This window comes from Rhagoletis pomonella, unplaced genomic scaffold, assembly GCF_013731165.1.
Source record: "Rhagoletis pomonella isolate Grant_MI unplaced genomic scaffold, Rhpom_1.0 Rhpom_scaffold_04344, whole genome shotgun sequence".
In the NCBI taxonomy this organism is placed as follows: domain Eukaryota; kingdom Metazoa; phylum Arthropoda; class Insecta; order Diptera; family Tephritidae; genus Rhagoletis; species Rhagoletis pomonella.
The window spans coordinates 9,240-16,521 of NW_023462894.1; the positions used below are offsets into that span (position 1 = coordinate 9,240).

The 7,282-nt window shown below is 32.2% G+C and overlaps 1 non-coding gene across 1 annotated transcript; it reads right to left on the minus strand.

Moving 5' to 3' along the window:
* Positions 1 to 5,834: 5,834 nt before the first annotated feature.
* On the minus strand, positions 5,835 to 5,907 carry Trnar-ccu. The gene has a single exon. It is a non-coding gene; the product is annotated as a tRNA-Arg (tRNA).
* Between the last annotated feature and the right edge of the window lie 1,375 nt (positions 5,908 to 7,282).

The window sequence follows — 7,282 nt, forward strand, 5'->3', positions numbered from 1 at the left end:
TAATTGAGTTTTGCAGCAAGCACATAAGTTTGTTATACTGGGTTTAACTATGCAACTATAATTGATTGAGTGCTAATGGAAGCCATTTAAAAGTTACTTTCACTAAGAAAAAACAAAAATCCTTCATTCCTTTACTATATCGCGATGCCGTAAGAGTTTCGTTGTGAAAAATAAACAGCTTTAAACCAATAAATGAATTCCTTTCATACTTGCAGTATGTATCGAATTTGTACCTGCACTATATGTATAACAAGAACTCTTGTAATAAGCATTTGAGTTTTCAAGCAAAGTTTTCATGTGCTCATGGCAAGATAAATCTTACACAGTTAAAAAAAAAAACCAACTTCATTAGTGCAGAATGCAAAAGTTGCTTTAGCCTGAGATCCGATCTTCACCCATCCGTTCATTGGCTGCAGTTTTTTTGTATGAAATTTAACGTCTTAGTAAATGTTTCGCGAGTGGGTTGGCTGAAAAAATCCTGGCCAAAATATTTTTAATTAAGTATTCAAAAATTGTTATTATTTTTTTTTAATTTCGTACTCATTTGTTTAATGAACAAATTATATATCAATCGAAAGTTTTAAGCCTTTAGAATGTGGAAACGATTTTTTTATTGATATTCTTTAAAAATTATTTAGAATTGAGATTTCTTGCATTTCACGAGTAAAGCTTTTCCTAAGGTTTTTGTTTCAAATAGTGCAACAAAAAAAAAAAAATAATAAAAAATTCTAAACACACGATAGAATTGATATACTCAAATTGATCAAAATACGAAATTGTGGGCCAAATATAGTAAAACTGCATTTATAATTTTTCACTCTGACGGGATTTTCGATTTTTCAAAGGACTTTGAAATTTTAAAGATATGAATTAGTTAGAATAACAATACGGGTAACAAATATAGAATTAAAAAATTTTTTGGTTTACAAGGACGAATTGGTATTATTATTATGCGCTTTCAATAAATTTTTTCTTTTTAAGTTAATTAAGTTTGCAGGACGAAATTCGATGATGAGGTCGTGCGTTTATTAGTTCTCAAACAAAAATTTTTCAGAAAAAAATATTTCAAATTTTCAAGGTTATTTATGCACAACATTTTTAAAAGACATTTTCCATATCCATTCGTCCTTATGCACCAAAAAAATTATTGGGGTATAATTTCACAGAATTTTTTCTTTTGTATGATACCCTTAATATTATCCTGCATTGCACCGATTATTTTTTTATAATTTTTTGAAATAATCATATTTTTTTAAATTTCAAAGTCCTTTAAAAAAAGAATCCTGACGTCAGAGAGAAAAACTAAGTACGCAGCTTTATTATAATTTATCCATATAATAAGTGATCGCTTGACCTATTGTGCATCTTAATAATCTTTCATACAAAATATTTCTTGAAATTACGTCGATTCTTAATTTTCAGAATTACCATAGCTATTCCAGAATTTTTATTGACCAAACCATTTAGAGTAAAATATGTGAAAGAGTTTTTTAGTACCATAATTTCCGAATGGGCGCCTATAAATGTTTAGATGTCATAAAATTTTTTAGCTACCACAAAAAGCTAAAATACAAAAAATTTCCCCGAAGGAATTCAAATCTATTATTTACTTAAGAAACGTTAAATACTCAGTTGGCTAAATAAAGCGAAATTGTAAAGATCGCTTTTAACAACTTTTTGATTATACACTTTTTTTTCTTATCTGGAGGTAGAATATGCGGCACGTGATAAACCGTTCCATCTGTAGTGGCTTTTTTCCTATTTTTTTTCACAGTAGCGCCTCCAGCTGATATTTCTACAGTCCTCTGAAAAATGTTCTATCCATTTTAAGACTTTATAAGGATTTAAAAATTTCCCAATTTATCTAGGCTTTATAATTAGCTCTGAAACAACTTCACAGTTTACATTCATGAGTTCTAATCACTGCATATTAAATGAAGAAGACAATCATTTTTTAGATTATTATATTAGAAAAATGCCACTTAAGCAATTTCTACGGTACCGCATGGCGTATGATTAACTTTTACAAGTATGACGTATTTTCATCTTGCAAATTTCACTTTACCATAATATTCACGTCCAACAGATTCTTTGCACAATAGCATTCAATTTTGACAGCAGTTTTAAATAAAATTATTTTGTTTTTGTGAGCATATGCGCAATCAAGAACCTGGCTAAACTTTTTTTTGGCATTGTAATTGTTGCCGTTAAATAGTTTCAATTAATTATGAGCGCACTTCAACACATACATATTTACTTACATACGCGAATACCAACGGGAAAACTAACTATGAAATGTATTTGCTTTTCCACACTTGTGGCATGCATATGAATGACTATTGTGAGCCTAAATGCAATGCAAGTGTATAAGTCAAGTACTTGCAACGTGCACGTGCATATACATATATACTTAGTATATAAGTATTTAGTATATGCACATTTACTTTTTGAAAGTATAAAAATGCATGCGTGTGTGTAAATGTACCTGCGTGTCAAGGTTAGCTTGCCACTGGTCGCACAAATAAACTGGAGAATTTCGCAAAATTCAGACCTGAGATCAAATGCTGGAGCGCGTATTATGCAGCTGGATGTAGGCTAATATGTATGCATTAGGGTAGTCCTTAAATGAAGGAAGCAAATTTTTAAGATTAACCGACGTCAAACGGGACCAAAATTTGTATGAAATATCCTCGACTTTAGTAGTATCGATTTTGGGTATTAAATGAAAAAAATATATATATTTCTAATTTTTTTAGTCCATAGAGGCATCTGGCCTTTGACCCCTTTGCGACACGTGATATCTGTGGCCGTAGTATTACCGACTGAGGGGATGATACTGAAAAAAGTCGTTCATTTGATTTTTTTAAGGACCACCCTAGTATAAAAATGTATGTATTTATAGGTACATATATGACTACAGATTTGATTGTTAACAAATACTTGCAGTGTTTCTGATCACTATGTGCAAGTTTTATTCAAATTTAGGCTGCCTAATAAGAACTTTCAGTTTTATCCACAGAAGGGCTCTCATCGTATATTCCCCAAGAAAAAGGCGAAGCCCGCCCCCGATATTTGTATTGGAATTAAGACAACTACTGACTTCAAGAAACCTCACCTTAAAAAAAATGCATTTCTGCAAAAAGTCAAGCAATTGTGCCTCCGTCACTTAAGGCTTTAGATATCTTAAAGTTAGCGCGAGGCTTCCAGAGTTGCTTCTGGATAATTTTTTTTGGGTATAACTTTAAAAATAAAGGGTAAGAAAAGGGTTTGTCGAAAGCCAATTCGCACCACAAAAAGTATAAAAAGCATCTCGGATTGCTTGCACTTTCCTTCAATTGTGGAAAATGGGGCCGTGAGAAAACAGGGCACATCCTAAAAAAAAAACAGAGAATAAGTTGTCACTGTTTTCACAAAATAAGCGGTATTGTCTCCCTGAAAATTTTTGATTTTTTATAATGTTAAAATCCTCGATAGGTATTGCACACCTAAGCTAACTTTACTGGTAATATAAAACAGCAACAAATTATAGCGAATGTTTCAGCTTTCCCACGAAAGTCACTTGCATTTTTACTACAGCACGCAGCGCTCCATATGCCCTATCGTCACAAGCAAGCCCTCGGATCGCACTACCTTAAAGACTGTGCTAATTGCGATCGTTGACCGCATGTAACATTTCTAGTTTTTTTAAATTTGTCTAAATCCAAAAAAAAGAAAGCTAATTTTACATATATTATTTTGGATATCTATAAGCGGTTTTTATGAAATATAGATTTTTATCAGACAGACCGGTTTTTGCATTTCATACAAATCTTAACCTCAATAACCGGATCTATACCAAATTAGTGTGAGACCACCACGTGAATTTTCACGGATTTTTATTTGTTTTACTATTGATCTAAAAAAACTTTAAACCTTTTTTGCTTTGTTATTTTCTAAATAAAGCTGGTAATCTATAATGTTAATACTTTATTGTAATTTTTGGTCCTGACTTCATACCAACATAAGCATTTTCCGAAAACATCGATGAATTTTGAATAATTGTACATGCGTTAAAAACTTCAAATTTTAATCGCGCCGGACAAATTATTTTTTTCTATCGTAACTGTTTATCCTTTCAAAAATGTTGGCTGAATGCACATAGTACTCTTCTAGTCCTTTGCAGTAAATATAATCCACATACGATAGCTTCAGTTTTATTCAAATTTTAGGCTTCGTTAAACGCGTGCGAATGTCGCGGTCCTTACTCAGTGTTTACTCCTATATAAATATGTTTCGTATAGCTCACTGCATTCCACACATTGTGCACGCATCCATATGTATTTACAAAGAAGCCAACAGTTGGCTGTGATTCCGTTTGTAAAGCACAAAATGCTTAACATGCCAACCAGAAAGTACACACAATTGCATTAGCCACAATGCAAAGTAGAATGAGATTTTGTTAGCATTCCTTTGAAAGTACTAACTTGTAGATTACCCTAGGCACCTACATAGTTGTTATACAAGCGAGCAAATACCCGCACAGACATACTAAAAAATATGTCTATACATACATATATCCCTGCTGTGAGAATTATGGCAAACTGATAGCAATTTGAGACTAGTTAGTCTTGAATGTTAGCTTGTGAGATTCAAGAGTTTGCAATATGAAAAATCGAACGAATGCGACCTAGTTCTGGGTATAGTATAAACCAAGGCATATTAAACAGGTAGTCGCAGTAGACAATTTTTGATATTTTTTTATACAAACTCTTAATTGGAAAACCTCTTTTTCGAACGTTTGCTTAACTCAGGTGCATGAACGCTGGATATTGGGGCCAGCAAAGGTTGTTTAGGTGCTTCTGGAATGAGAGAAATCTATAAAGAAAGAAAGTCGCACAAATTTTTATTTTTTTAATTTAAATTTTTTAATTAAATTATTATTTTTTTTTTAAATTCACATCGCCACACTAGTTTTTGACAATTTGGATACCAGATTTTTAGTTTTAATTTTTCCTCTAATGCTACTACCTTTTACCAGTTCTGAGTTTGGAAATATCCCTACAAGGATTGTATAAGTTCATATAGCATGATATAACATTAGATCAGGAGAGCAAACATGTGATTAGCTTACATCTATGCAAATTAATATGTATCTTTTTCATTTAGAGAATACTTTGTATATTCGAAATATATATTTGTGTGTGAATGTTATTGCATCTGAGTTGTGAAAAAATGTGCTTAACCTCTGGTGGAGAGTGAAAGGTATTTGCGTGTACCTACATATATATTAGATTAATATGAGGTTATATATCTGCTAGATACTTTAAGAGAATTAATTTTTTTTCCCCAGCAGCTTCCGTATACTGAAGAATGAAGTCCTTATTCATTAAAAATTTACAAGATTTAAATAGCTTTTCGGCGAGTATCGAGGCTATGGCGGTAGTCAGAATAGTTTTTCCCGGATATAAGTAATACGATTAAATTCCTCCACCAAACCAGCTGTAGCAATGGCGCCCGATTGGCATCTTTAGCAGCAGAGTTACTCACACCCTCTATTAGAAAGATTCTTAAAAAGATTACCAGCAGAAGAGTAAACCTTGAATGAAATATCGAATATGATATCGATATGTTGTCTTGTTAGTAGGACCTGACTTGCAAAACTCAAATAAAGTAGCAATTACGAAGAATTTTTGTGCTCCTAAATGTTTATAAATGCAGGCTCTGGACTATTTTGAACAGAAAATATCAGTATGCCACCCCTGTGCACTGTGATAGCCAATCTAAGGCAGATACTCGTATCAAATCTTAATGTTTCCGCGTTTAAAAAACGGAAAAAATATATGCACCAATCTCTTTACCCCAGATGGGACTCGAACCCACAATCCCCGGCTTAGGAGGCCGGTGCCTTATCCATTGGGCCACTGGGGCGATAAATATGTAAACAATAAAAGTGAAATTCAATTCAGACACATTGTAATTAAACGTATAACGCACTGGCACACATATTTGTACCAATGAATTTCCCTTCTGACATTTGTAGCTATTTTTATTTAGTCTTAAATACACAAATGTGTAGGTACTCGTATATGTACATACATACATACATACAGGTAGTAAATACATATGTACGTATTGTAGAAAGCCATACGGCGCTATTGACACAGATGTTTCCAACAGAAGAAATGATGGAAATGCAGAAATTCAGGTGATTTATGGCCAAGATGCTTTGTGCTCTAAAGAAAGCAGAATTGTAGCTGAACTTTTTCGTTGCGTTCGGAAAAGAGAAATCGAATATTTATTTAATAGTAATTTTAAAAGTGATCTTAAAGTGTTTAATTTAATTGGCTGATAGCGCCACAGCGTCATTTAAAATTTATAATAATCCCATCCTTCTTTAAATTAATAAATTGAAGTGTATTCATATATAAATTTAGGTACATCTGTAAATATATACATTAGGGCGGGTTGATTTTTTTTTAATCGTATAGCAAAAACGTAAACTACATAAAATTCTAAGAAAATTCTCCGAAAAAACCATGTATCTAAAATAAAATCCTAATCCGCGCCTCTCGACTTGAAAATTTATGTGGCCGCCTTTGCCAAAAAAAAAAATAAATGTTAGAAAAAATTGGGTTTTCCAAAAAGAAATCGAATTTTCTGAATAAAATTGTTTAGTAAGGTCGTTCTTTTGCACTTTATATTTTTTCTACACTAAACATTTTTTTTTCATTAAAAAAATATTCACACAAGTAAAAAAATTTCAAGTCGAGAGGCGCGGATTAGGGTTTGATTTTAGACCCATGGTTTCTTCAGAGGATTTTCTTAGAATTTAGTGTGGATTACGTATTTGCTATACGATTTTTAATATTTTTTTCATCCATACAAATCAACCCGCCCTAATAGACATACATACTCATGTCTGTATACCTATGCATGTGTGTATGTGCACAATATTTTACTCACCAACAAAAATAAAAACAAAACAAATAGCATTTAGCCAAGCTGTCTGACAGTCTACTACATACAATAATATACTCGATTTTGGTTCCTACACTCAGTGTAACATTTTCACTCCTACAAACATATACATACACTTCTTTTACTAAAATGGAATTTCATTTTCAGCTTTGTAAAAATAACATTTGTACGTATATATTTATATGTTTAGGTCTGCTACTCTCTTCAAAAAAAAAAATGTGTTTTTACACTTCACGGTGCTACTTAAATGTCTAAGTAACAAAGTTAATTTTTAACACGAGTGCGTAACTTTTGCACGTCTGACACGTTTTCATACGTGCAGTTC